Source organism: Mauremys reevesii, unplaced genomic scaffold (assembly GCF_016161935.1).
Source record: "Mauremys reevesii isolate NIE-2019 unplaced genomic scaffold, ASM1616193v1 Contig71, whole genome shotgun sequence".
Classification (NCBI taxonomy): Eukaryota; Metazoa; Chordata; order Testudines; family Geoemydidae; genus Mauremys; species Mauremys reevesii.
In genome coordinates this window covers 354,447-367,242 of record NW_024100886.1, presented here as the reverse complement: position 1 = coordinate 367,242, position 12,796 = coordinate 354,447, and the positions used below count along the sequence as shown (strand labels likewise).

The 12,796-nt window shown below is 53.1% G+C and overlaps 3 non-coding genes across 3 annotated transcripts; 1 reads left to right on the top strand and 2 right to left on the bottom strand.

The window, feature by feature from the left end:
* Nucleotides 1-423: 423 nt before the first annotated feature.
* TRNAC-GCA lies at nucleotides 424-495 on the bottom strand. The gene has a single exon. It is a non-coding gene; the product is annotated as a tRNA-Cys (tRNA).
* A 10,023-nt stretch (nucleotides 496-10,518) lies between these two features.
* On the top strand, nucleotides 10,519-10,592 carry TRNAT-UGU. The gene has a single exon. It is a non-coding gene; the product is annotated as a tRNA-Thr (tRNA).
* Nucleotides 10,593-11,616: 1,024 nt separating this feature from the next.
* Nucleotides 11,617-11,689, bottom strand: TRNAK-UUU. The gene has a single exon. It is a non-coding gene; the product is annotated as a tRNA-Lys (tRNA).
* Nucleotides 11,690-12,796: the final 1,107 nt, after the last annotated feature.

Sequence of the window (12,796 nt, the reverse complement as noted above, 5' to 3'; positions counted from 1 at the left end):
GATGCCATGTGCACAAAGAGAGGTTTGAATGTGTAACAGGGAGTTTGGTAAATCTTGGTTATTTTATTTTTCTAAGAGATTCCTGTCCACCCCCAGGAGAGTTTTCAGTCCCAATGGCAACTTACTTACCAAATGTAATACAGACTAGTCCATTCCTCCCAAGTGGATGTGGTTCTTGTTCTTCTGCACATTGTAGCCCATGGAGGCCAAGGACCTGCAAATGTGTCTTCACGTGCCTTTGTTTCATTGATGAAAACAAACCTAGACACTTAGAGGATTGGAACTGATTTCAGCTGGGGACATGTTTGCTAGGTTTTTATGCATTTGCACAGGAAAACATTGAGTGTGTCCATTCATTTCAGGGATCCCTATTTAGTGGAGCTCCTGAAATAGAAATATTTTTACTGAAAGAACAACTTTGGAAGGGGGCACTTGGATTTGAACCAAGGACCACTTGATCTGCAGTCAAACACTCTACCCCTGAGCTATACCCCCGTGACATTTACACAGCCAAGTCCGTAATCTTAAGGATTTTGAAGGACGGGCTCTGCCTCAGCGAGCTCCTTTTCTATTCCCAGACCACAGGGGTTTTAAAAATGGGGTTTGATTAAACTTTATATATACATGTAGACACCACAGCTTGCACACCCACCAACATAGCTTCCCCCAGTGACATAGCTACCACCTCTCGGGGAGATGGGTTAACTGCACGGACAGGACAGCTCTCTCCCCTCCACTTAGAGCAGCTTCATTATTTATGAATAGGTGGGAAATAACCTCCTGAATGGACAGCAACCAATGTATCAGATATTGCTGTGCCTGCATTCAATATGGGTAACTGGTCATATTGGGCTGGATTAGTAGGAGCGTTGCCAGCAGATCGAGGGAAGTGATTATTCCCCTCTATTCAGCACTGGTGAGGCCACATCTGGAGCATTGCGTCCAGTTTTCACGCCCCCCCCACTACAGAAACAAATTGTAGAGAGTCTAGGGGAGGGCAACAAATCCTGCCAACTACAGAGGAAGTTGTGGTTCTTTAGTTTCAGTGGAGCTGGGTCTTGTTTCACTCTTAAGCTATGTCTACATGAAAGAATAATGTGGCTTTAGTTAAAGTGTTTTAATTGAACAGCTGTTGCATGTCCACCCTGTGTCACCAGAGCACATCCATGCTAGCATCTCTTGGATTGCCACAGAGAGCAGTGCATTGTGGGTAGCTGGCTGCAGGGTGCTTTGGGAAATGTTTGCAATGCCTCACGGGCTGCATCGCATGATGCAGGTTTCTATCCTATCAGGTTTCTATCAGGTTTCTTCTAGTAGGATGCCCATTGGTCCATGGGCATCCTACTAGATTGCCAGCTGCTTTTCAACTGCAATGTGCGTGGTGGGGAGAGACAGTGTGTGTGTTGCGGAAGAGTGAGTGTGTCGCACACTGTCTCTAAGTTCAGACAGCTGCTGGAAGCGACCAGTCCTGAGGCAGGGGACAGCCCCGACATCAGCCCCCCTTCTCTCACTGGCTCAGCTCAGCTCAGCACTCTCTGTCTCACACACACACACACACACACACACACACACACACACACAGCTGCCTGCTCAGCTCTGTGTCAGGGGTGCTGGAACAGAGGGTTAGAGCACCATGGCCCCACCACGCTTTACTGGCTGTTAGGAGAAATGATGGAGGGGGGGAGGGTGCAGTCTTGGGGAAGAGGCGTCTGTGGGTGTGGCCTTGGGGGGAGAGGTGGTGTGAGTGGGGGTCCTTAGGGAAGGGGTGTCATGGGGGTGCCACAGTTTGGACAATGGTGCCCCCCCCCCACTGTAAGGAAGCTTCTGCCACCCCGGCTCTGTGTTGGCAGAGCGGGAGAGAGCAGCATCCACGGCAGTGATTTGCTCCCCGGGGCTCCGGCAGGGGGGCTCGGGAGGTGATTTAAAGGGCCCAGGGCTTCGGCCGCAGCAGGGAGCCCTGGACCCTTGAAATCACCAGCCTGGGGAAGCCAGGCCGGGCTGGCACAGCGTACCGGCTCTTGCCGGTAACCCATACCGGAACATACCGGCTTACTTTCACCTCCGGAAATTCCTCACGTGGATCAATAACTGGTTAAAAGACAAGAAACAAAGGGTAGGACTAAATGGTCAGTTTTCAGGATGGAAACAGGTAACTAGTGGTGTCTGTACTGGGACCAGGACTAGTCAACATATTAATAAATGATCTAATAAACAGTGAGCTGACAAAATTTGCAGATGATCCAAAACTACCGGCTTGTTGCCTAGAACGAACGCTCCTTGAGTGGGGTGATCCACAGGGAGCAGCTCAAACCTTCACAGTGCTTGGCCAGGGGCAGGACATTGGCCCAGCAAGGGAGGGGTGTGGCAGTGACATCACAAAGGCCTTTTGCAGGACCTCAGACTATTGGTCAGAGGTGGTGGGGAGGTGGTGACCTCACAGAGAGATGCTGACATCACCCAGGCAGGACAGGGGCGAGGGGCCAGGGAAACCTCAGAGACCCTGTGGCTTTGCTTCAGCAAGTCTCCTTCTCCAGGTCTCTCTTTGAGGACTGAGAGAGTATTCGGGTTCACGTACATGAGTGCCAGGAGGAACCTCTTTCGAGTTTTCTCCTTCCCTTTTCCTGATTTTACTAGAAAACAGACATCCCTGTTTAGAAGGTAAGAGCCTCCTCGAGATTTGAAACCTGTTCAGTCTGATCCATCTGGTGACAGTTGAATTCTAGGCACGGAAAACACTAGCTAAGGAGGCCGAATTTTATTCCGCACCTGGGATTTTGTCCCTTAGAATCACTGGGGACATTAGGGTTTGTCCTTTTTGTTTTACCTTTTCCTCCATCCATCCCGTCCTCCTTTCTCTTCATCCCTTGCTTCTTTTGTCCTTTCTCCTGTTCCCCTCCCAACACCAGGAGGGGTGTGTGTGTGTATGTGTGTGTGTATGTGTGTTGCGGGGGAGTGCTCGGCAGCTCCCCCTGTGGGAGGTCCACCCAAAAATGTGGGGCTGAAATAGTGCTCGGGCAGTGATCCCCACCGGTGACCTGGGCCATCCTTTGGGCTCTCTGGTGAGAACCCTCAGCCTCCCGTCCTCAGTCTCTACCCTGATTGGCTGAGCAGGGGGTTATTGACAGGGAGGAGACTCAGGTCCTTGTTCTCTTTTAAGACCAAGTAAATAAGTCAGAACCAGTCATATGTTTGATGAATTTTGCTGCTTCTCTTCATTAATGGTCTCTGAGCAGTTCATGATTCTCTCTAACCTTGCAGTTCTCCTCAAATACTTACTGAATAATTACTGTGCACTGTTGTTGGTCTGGAGCTCATCTGAGAGCACTTTATTCAGGTCATTCAATGTCTGAAATTCAAGATCCGATGGTTAGTTTGAAAATCAGGGCTCTTGGGTCCTATTCCCAACTCTGCCACTGGCTGGCTGTGTGACCTAAGCCAAGTCAATTCTCCTTTCTCAGCCTTAGCTTCTCCCTCTTTCAAGTAGGGATAATAATGATCTGCTGCTACCTACCTCATGGTGAGTGGAGGATGGGGATCCATTGGAGAGTGTCACTAGGAGTAGTGCATAATATGAGGTGTCCTATCACGTTTACTCTGATCAGATTGTGACATAATAAAATAGCTGAAATAGTCTATTTGATTTGTCTTTTTTTTATTTTGAAATTGTTAAGAGCAGCAACTACTTAGCTTAGACTGACTTAAGCATCTTATCTCATGTTTGTGATCTAAGTGTCTCTTGTGTGTGATGAGACAATTTAACACACTGTGACAAACAGGAGATGCTTTTGTTTGGCAACAAAATATTTGTGCAAAGAACTTTCATCCCACTTGTTTTGAGTTCGAGAAACAAACTGGTTTAGTCTGAATGGGATTTTCTGACAGAAATGGTTTCAGTTAAATTTCCCCACCATCTCGATTCCTGGGCTCTATCCCTGCCGCTGGGGGGGTTTGCTGTTTGTTAGAACAGGAATCAGGACAGGTGACGTCTCTTTCTGACTCTGCCACCACCTTGCTGTGTAGGCCCTTGGGTAGGTCACTTCCCTTCTCTGCACCTCAGGCTCCTCCCCATCTGTCCAATGGGAACAGGGACAATTCTCAAACTCTGAGCGGTCGTGAGCCTGAGTGAGATAAGGGGCGTTAAAGCCCTCTGTGAAGGAGAAAGGGGAGTTTCACGGTATTTAGCACCAAGGAATTGTAAAGTTTGCTAAACAAGTTTGCTAAAGTCTGCGGAAACAAGAAATGGTCGGGGCCAAACTTTTTAACCATTGCGTTTTTTAAAGCTCATTCAGGGATGTGAGTCCCTGTCTCTTAGGTACCTGGGGTTCTTTGCCAGCAGGAGAGAAGAGGTTCCTGCCTCTGTTTTTGTGGCCTTAACAAACCAGGCGTTGTGCCCCAGTTCTCGTCTGAGATCCCTGAAAAAGAACATCTTCCCATCCTTGAACAAGACAGGACCTATCTTTAAAAGGGGAACAAAGAGACCCCTGGGACTTACAGACTAGCTAGCCTCACTTCCACAGATGGAGAGATCCTGGAATACATTCTTAAACAATCACTTTGTCAGCAGCACCTACAGGATACTTTGGTTCTTAGGACGAGTGAGCATGGATTTGTCAAGAACAAATCATTCCAAACCAATCCGCTTTCCTTCTTCGGCAGGGTTCCGGGCCTAGTGGAGGTGGGTAAACAGGAGATGGGATCTATCTCGGTGTTACTGAGGCTTTTGACACAGTCCCATAGGACATTCTCACAAGCAAACGAGGGAAATGCGGTCTAGATGCAATCAGTGTCATGTGGGTGCAGAGCTGGTTGAAAGCCCAGTCTCCAGGGGCCCTTCTCCATGTCTGGCTGTCCAACGGAGAGGGTGCACCTAGTGGGTCCGGCAGGGATCAGTCCGGGGTCCGGTACTAGTCAATGTTTTCATGAATGATTTGGAAAATGGAGTGGAGAACATGCTTCTAAAATTGGCAACTGACACCAAGCACTTTGGAGCACAGGATTGGAATTCAAAACACCCTTAAGAAATTGGAGAATTGGTTGTCTTGAGCCAAACTCCATGGCTGGGCCCCTCTCTCTAGACTGGGCTGAAGTGAAACCCCAGAGCCAAACACTCCTCCTGGGCCGTGCGCTCCGCCCTGGAATGGTCAGATGCTGCTTAGCGCTGTCAGAGCAGCTTTGGCTGGGGGATTCTCCCAGCACTTTCCACTAGCGGGAAAGTATGAAATCCCCAGCAATGGAACCCAGGAATCCTGGATCCCAGTCCCCCTACTCTAGACCCCCTCCACTTCCAGAGCCAGGGATAGAACCCAGGGGTCCTGGTGCCCAGCCCCCTCCCTGCTCTGACCACTAGACCCCACTCCCCTCCCAGGGTGGTGCAGGAGTCACTGGGTTTGTGTCCCAGCTCTGCTAAGGGCCTTGACTGATTTTCCCAAAGTGCTTCCTTCTGAATACATCCGACAAAGTGGGGATTCACCCATGAAAGCTTATGCTCCAATATGTCTGTTAGTCTATAAGGAGCCACAGGACTCTTTGCTGCTTTTACAGATCCGGCACATCTGCCCCCCATGCCCGGTCGCTGCCCACCCCCGTGTGGGGGCACCAGCACTGTGCCGGGTCGTGATGGGAAATTGTCCAAGCTGGCCCAGGGGAGACGTGTGTGTCCCTCCTGCCCCCTGCTGGTGGGGCTGAGCCCCGGTGTGTGTGTGTGCGTCTGTGACACTGTTTGTATCAGTGTGTTGCTGGGCTAAGCAGTAAGAAATGGCTTTGCAGGATTTTGTATCCTGCAGCAAGTGACACTGACAGACAGACAGACAGACACACACACACACAACACACCCAGAGGGACATGCTAGCCCAACCCCCAAAGAAAGAAACAATCACACCCCCAGCCGTACTCACAATCACCCCCCCAACCATAATATTCACAATCATGCTCAGAGACACAACTGCACACAGTTCACTCCCACTGCTGCAAATACAAGGACCTCCTGCCCCACACAGCATGTGCCGAGGCCTGTGGAACTCACTGCCACTGGACAGCTACCAATGAGAATGATCCCCTCATGCTGGATCATCTGCTTGGCCCCCTACCCCCTCTCGGGATGCGCTGTGTGGTGTGGCTGGGGATTGTACAGTGGCACAGCACCAGGCAACGCAGAACAGACACCACACGCCCTGCCCCACCTCACCTGAGCTGCTCTCCAGGTGCATTGGAGCCCAGCACCCCACACCTTGGCACTCCTGCCCCACAGGGGGTGAGCTGCAGCCCCTGCCACACTCTGCAGAGGGGAGAAGGGTCAGGCCAGCCAGCCCTTGTAACATGGGAAAATCACCACCGGGGTCGACAGTATGGGGGCTGTGACATACAGAGAAACGGTTGTTGCGCCAGCAGAGGGCAGCAGAGCATGCACACACACACACAATTGCAAACAAACACAAACACATGCATGAATCCAGCCACACACACACAATTGCTAATATACACAAACACCCGCACAAATCCAGCCAACACCAACACAAGCCTGGGAGCCAGGGGAGCAGAGCAGGCTGGGGCCGGGTCACTCCACTTCCCGCAGGAAGTAGCCAGCCCCCCATGTCCCACGATGGCCTGGGGCCAGCCCCCCTTCTGCTTCCCCCCACGCAGGCCTGGGGTCCCAGCCTGCTCTGCTCCCCTGGATCCCAAGCTTGGGGGGAGGGGGGAACCGCCCCACAACACTCGCCGGCGGCGTGGCTGGGAGCCAGGGGAGTGGACCAGGCTGGGGCTGGGTCACTCCACTTACCATGCAGTGAGTGCAGGGGCAGGGGCCATGAGGAAGAGCCGGGCAGCCCCCCTGCAGCAGCTCCCCTCCCCAGCTCACCTCCGCTCCGCCTTCTCCCCTGAGCACGCCGGCGCCGCTCCACTTCTCCCGCCTCCCAGGCTTGTGGTGCCAATCAGCTGTTTAGTGCAGGAAGCCTGGGAGGGGAGGAGAATCAGAGTGGGGGCGGTGTGCTCGGGGAGAAGACGGAGCAGAGGTGAGCTGGGACAGAGAGCGGTTCACCTGCACACACACACACCCCCCGTTACTTGCTGCGGGCAGCCCTCCCCCCGCACCTCCCCCAGCCACCTGCCCCAGCTCACCTCCACTCCCCCGCCTCCCCTGAGTGCGCTTCTCAGTGCCCCCCAACCAGGGCCGGCTTTAGGAAGTGCGGGGCCCAATTCGAACAGTTTCGACGGGGCCTCGGCAGGGATGACTATTAAAAAAAAATGTAAAAATACCACATGGGGCTTGTACTCACTGGGCGGTGCTCCGACTCTTCAGCAGCACTTCAGCGGCGGGTCCTTCACTCGTTCCAGGTGTGTTCGGTGGCACTGAAGGACCCACCGCCGAAGACCCAGAGCAAGCGAAGGACTCAGCGCCAAAGTGCCGACAAAGACCCGGAGCGCCGCCAGGTGAGTAAAAATTAAAAAGGCGACTCTAGCCAGGGAAAGGATTCTCACTGGGCGCGGGGCCCTCTTAGGCGCGGGGCCCGATTCGGGGGAATTGGTGGAATTGGCCTAAAGCCGGCCCTGCCCCCAGCCACTTGGCACCCTGGGCGGCTAACTAGTTCACTTAGTGGTTGCACCGGCCCTGGCCACTGCCTGTCAGCAGGATTCCTCCTCCTCCTCCTCAGTGCGACTAAATCTCTGCACCTAGACAGCCGGTCCATCCGCTGCACCTCAATCCCCCATGCCTGAGCCTCCCTGCCAAAGCCCTGCACCTGGCTCCAGAGAATTAAGTCTCACATCTCACTGGGAACTCGACTTCTTGTGCCCAGAGAGTCTCGGCCCCACTCAGTAGCTGACCTGAGAAACACAGTGTCTGCAAAAGCAGCAAAGAGTCGTGTGGCACCTTATAGACTAACAGACGTATTGGAGCATGAGCTTTCGTGGGTGAACTCCCACTTCGTCAGAGTTCACAGTGTCGGCCTTTTCCAAAGAAGTGCCTGGAGGGCCTTTTCCTGTGTGACCATGTGGCCTAACGGATAAGGCGTCTGACTTCAGATCAGGCAATTGAGGGTTCGAGTCCCTTTGTGGTTGTGCTTGTGCAGTTTTACCTTTGGGCTGAACGTCCGTCAGGGCTGGAACCTCTTCTTGGCTGCTCAGGCCAATGCTCTGGCTTCAGCTAGAGCACCAGGAAGGAGTTGGGGGGTGGGCGTCACAAAGGCTGGGGCATGAGCCCCAGGTGCTTCCAGTCTCGCCTTTGCCCTTCCTGACTTGCCAAAGAAAATGGGCGGCTGCCCGGGCTAGCGTGTGGAGCAGTTTCCCTCTTCCAAATGTGCACCTGTCCCTGTGCTGGAGGGGGGTTGCTACATGGAGCCTGGGTGTTTCTCTGCTTGTCGCCAGCTGGGGAAAAGCCTCTTGGGGTAAAATCTCCTGCCCCACTGCCAAAGTGAGCACCGTGAGTGGGAATGGTAAGAGGCGCCACCAGGGGGGCTGGCCCTGCTTTCCTACCGTCTTTGATAATGGCCACAGAGCATCAGCAGCCTCCCCACATGCTGGTCTGCGGGTGGCCTTCAGTGGGGTTTGGCATGGCAGGGAGCAGCCTGGCTGGGTGTTTTTGTGCCTGTCTGAAGGCCACACATAGGCATGGTCCTGCCCTCCTCTGGCCCTGACCTCAGTTGCTCTGTGGCTTTTAAGCCTTCCCTTGGAGCTGTCAGCACCAGCCGCCTCTGCTCCAGGTGCCCAGAGGAGGAGAGGTGCTGGGCTCTGTGACGAAGTGGGGGATTTTCTTAGGGTTTTCTGTGTTTTCCAGTGGTTTGCATGCACAGGGAGTGGGACTCAGTGTCCCCAGGTGTTACTGGTTTAACGAGGTGAGGGGAGAGGGAGTTTGTTGTTACAGAGGACCGGAGGGGGACTTGGGACCCCGGCTGATGGCCTGAAGGATGGAGACTCCAGCGACTGGTGACCTGGAGACCCAGCTCAGGAGTCACAGCCAGTTCTGGCCAGTGAGAGGACAATGGGCTGCGGGGAGAGGACTCCGTGACCAACCTGTTCCAGCCAGAGGGGGGCAGAGAGGGGAGGAGGCCCAGGCAACCCTGTTTACCTGGAGAAAAGACAATGGACAGAGGTGGGGCTTGGGGCCCGGGATATCGGAGGCCCAGCTGGGGAGCAGGGGGGCTCAGGGCTGGTGAGGGGAAGCAGGCAGAGCCCACCTGGCTGCAGGGGGACTGGGATGTGCTGGGCTGAGGGAGGCCAGGCCTGAGGCCCTGAGAGTTTCCTGTGCTGTGTTCAATGCTCAATAAACCCTCCTGTTTTACGCTGGCTCAGAGTCACTCCGGTCTAGAGAACAGGGGGCATCAACCCCTTCGGGGGTGAGGAGGCCCAGGGGGTCCAGAGCGCGTGGACTCCCTGAGGGGGCCCATGGCAGAGGCAGACGTGCTAAGGCTCAGAGAGGTGCGGCTCCAGGAGGTGGAGGGGCCTGACCCCGAGAGAGAGTGGACCCCCCGCGAAGGGGTGTCGCACTGAAAGGGGCACCCCCCATGGACCGCACGGGGCCATGAATGGGCACGATCTGTGAGTCCGTGACAGGCAGTGACATCACAAAGGCCTTTTGCAGGACCTCAGACTATTGGTCAAAGGTGGGGGGGAGGTGGTGACCTCACAGAGAGATGCTGACATCAGCCAGGCAGGACAGGGGCGAGGGGCCAGGGAAACCTCAGAGACCCCTGTGGCTTTGCTTCAGCCAGTCTCCTTCTCCAGGTCTCTCTTTGAGGACTGCGAGAGTATTCGGGTTCACGGACATGAGCACCAGGAGGAACCTCTTTCGAGTTTTCTCCTTCCCTTTTAGTGATTTTACTAGAAAACAGACGTCCCTGTTTAGAAGGTAAGAGCCTCCACTAGGGAAGGGGTGTCCTGGGGGTGTCACAGTTCGGATGCTAGTGGCCCCCCCATGTAAGGAAGTTCCCACCACTCTGCTCTGTGTTCGCAGTGCGGGAGAGAGCAGCATCCACCGCAGTGATTTGCTCCTGGCTGCTGCAGCAGAGCAGCAGGCTCAGAAGTTCCCAGAGCGATGAAAGGGGAGGGGCCCATGGCTCTCTAGCAGGAATGCAGGGCAGGCGAGTTCACAGAGGGTATAGTGGGATACTGGAGGAGGCCAGTTATGGTGATATAATGAACAGCAGCGTCTACATTTACACTCTCACTTTAAGTTTGCTGCAAAAAGCTCTAGACCTCTCATCGAAGTGGTTTTATTTTGTCAGCAAAACAGGGCAGTTTTGTCGCCAGACGTGGCATTGCAGTGTGTGCACCAGCCACAAGCTGCTAACTGAGGAAGCATAGTTTGTTTTTCACACATCTGAGCAATATAATTCTGCTGAAATAACTTTGTAGTGCAGACCTGGCCAAAGATTCTCTCTCACACACACACACACAGACAGAGCTTGCAAGGAAAATGTCACCTGCTCCTCTGCTTTGCAGAATCCAAACACAAGCAAAGCTTGTCAGGCTCAGGTGGGGATGCAAAGAGGCAGGTGTGAGCAGACACTCTACCTTAATCACAAGCAGGCACCATGGTTTAGCTGGTTAAAGTACCTGTTTTGTAAACAGGAGATCCTGGGTTCAACTCCCAGTGGTGCTTTGTTGAGATCCTTTTAGAGCACCTGGTATTGGCTACTGCCAGAAGACAAGATTCAGAGCTAGATGGACCTTTGGTCTAGCCCAGTGTGGTTTTTCTTATGATTTAAATTACACTCACAGGCACTGATAATAGAGTTACTGATTGTTTGGGAGTTAAGAGCTGATAGGTCAGTGGTCCAAGCCCCTTGCAGGTGACCCCCTCCCCCTGGGACAGGGACAGGTCTGGGCTCTCGCACCAAATGCTCATTGTGGCTGCCAGAATCTGTGGGCAGCTCATTTAGTTTACAGCCAGGGTTGAGTCCTTGATTCACACATCAAGGATAACAACCCTTTGTTTCTCCTGCCCCAATAACATGGAGACTGGGAATCCAACACCAACCACAAGTGATCATTTCGGCAAGCAACCCGACCTATTTCCAACATACTGTGAAATCCACATGCAGACTCATACATGAAACCTTGCAAGAAAATCTTCCTGAGGGGGTCTGAAGCACCTGCTGCTGGAGGGAAGGAGGGAGCTGTGGGTTGGGATTGAGGGGCACTGGGAATAGGAGGGGGCTGTGGGTTGGGATTGAGGGGCACTGGGAATAGGAGGGGGCTGTGGGTTGGGACAGAGGAGAAGGGTGAAGAGGAGCAGGCTCTGGTTGGGAGTGAGGAGCAGTGAGCATAGGAGGGACTGAGGGTTGGGTCTGAGGGGCACTGGGAAAAGAGGGGACATGGGTTTAGGCTGAAGAGCATCTTCATTTGGAGATCCAGCAGGACAGGGGAAGGCAGCAGGTGATTCTAATTCCTTAGGGATATTCTGTGTGTTTGTATGTGTGTGTGTGTGTAGGGAAGGAACATGCTCTATGCCCAGAGGCCTTTATTCCTCCAGGCTGCAAGGACAGAGGGGATGTCAAGGAGTTGTTCCTTCAATCCCCCCCACACAAAGGCCCTTCTTAGGAAAGGAAAATCCTGGAGAGAAAGAGTAACACCAAAGAAGACTCCAGAAAGTCAGATTTTTACAATCATAGTGAGAAGTTTATCACCTGACCAGGGACTTGAACCCTGGACCCTCAGATTAAAAGTCTGATGCTCTGCCAACTGAGCTAGCCAGGCTCACATAGGAAAAGTACAAGTTGGTGCAGAGGTGAAGCTAGTCAAGAAAAAGCAAGCAGGAAACAATTGGGGAAACCTGCTGCTCTCTCTCTCTTCCCAGCCCTGGCCTGGCCTCATATTAGTGCAGGTTAAAAAGATGGGAAAATATTGGCATCTATCAGACTTTCATAGCTGTACAAGACTCAGGCACAATACAGAGGTGCTCATCTGCAAGTGCCGAATGGTTGGATTGCCTAATGCAACCTGTAGACGTCCAGGGCACACTGGGATATCGAGCCAAGTGTCCATCACCATCATCATTTCGAAGGGATAATGATAATGATGGGAAGGTTCACAATTGACTCAGCAGTTGCATACAAAGGTGCACGTTTGGCAGTTACATTGGGAAATTCTGGCTCCTTCTCAGGCTCAGGTTGGCCACCCCGGTCTAGATGTAGAAGTTACAACATTTAAACTTGAAAGAGGGGCCAATTTCCCCATCATTTCCCACCTTTACATCCAAACACGATGACTTTCTGAATGAACCCTCCTCGTTCAGCCAGAAGATCTTGGGGTGGATGTAGGAGTCACTGGATAAAATTCTCTGGACTCTGTTCAGAATCAGGTCAGAGCAGAGGTACCTAGTGATCTAGTCTGGCTGTAAAATCTATATATCAACACCAAATATGGTGTGAAATTAATCCTCAGAAACGGCTGTTCCCCACCCAGACCCCAGCAAGGGGCTCTCCAAGGAAGGGGGCTGTTGAGGAAGGAAAGAAGAAAGACGTCCTTCTCTCCCTGGAGGAACTGGGCTCTGCGCTTTGGACAGAAAGGAGGGGAAGCGAATGGTCACACGATGGCAGCAGAACCTAAGGAATGAAACACAACAGGCTTCTGAGCACGTTGCTTCTGAACAGAGAATGAACCTGACTCCCGCATCATGGGCTGGCTGGGAAGATGCTGGGAGTTCTCGTTCCCTGAGAACTGGCCCGGCTCCCTTCTCAACAGCAAACAAATCAATTCCACGTCCCCTCTCCAGAAAAACCAGCCTGGAGCCAAGGGCAGCAGGGGACGATTCCCTCCAGTTCCCACCGAGGCAGGAGAGAACCCAGGGTGTTTCTAGCAGAG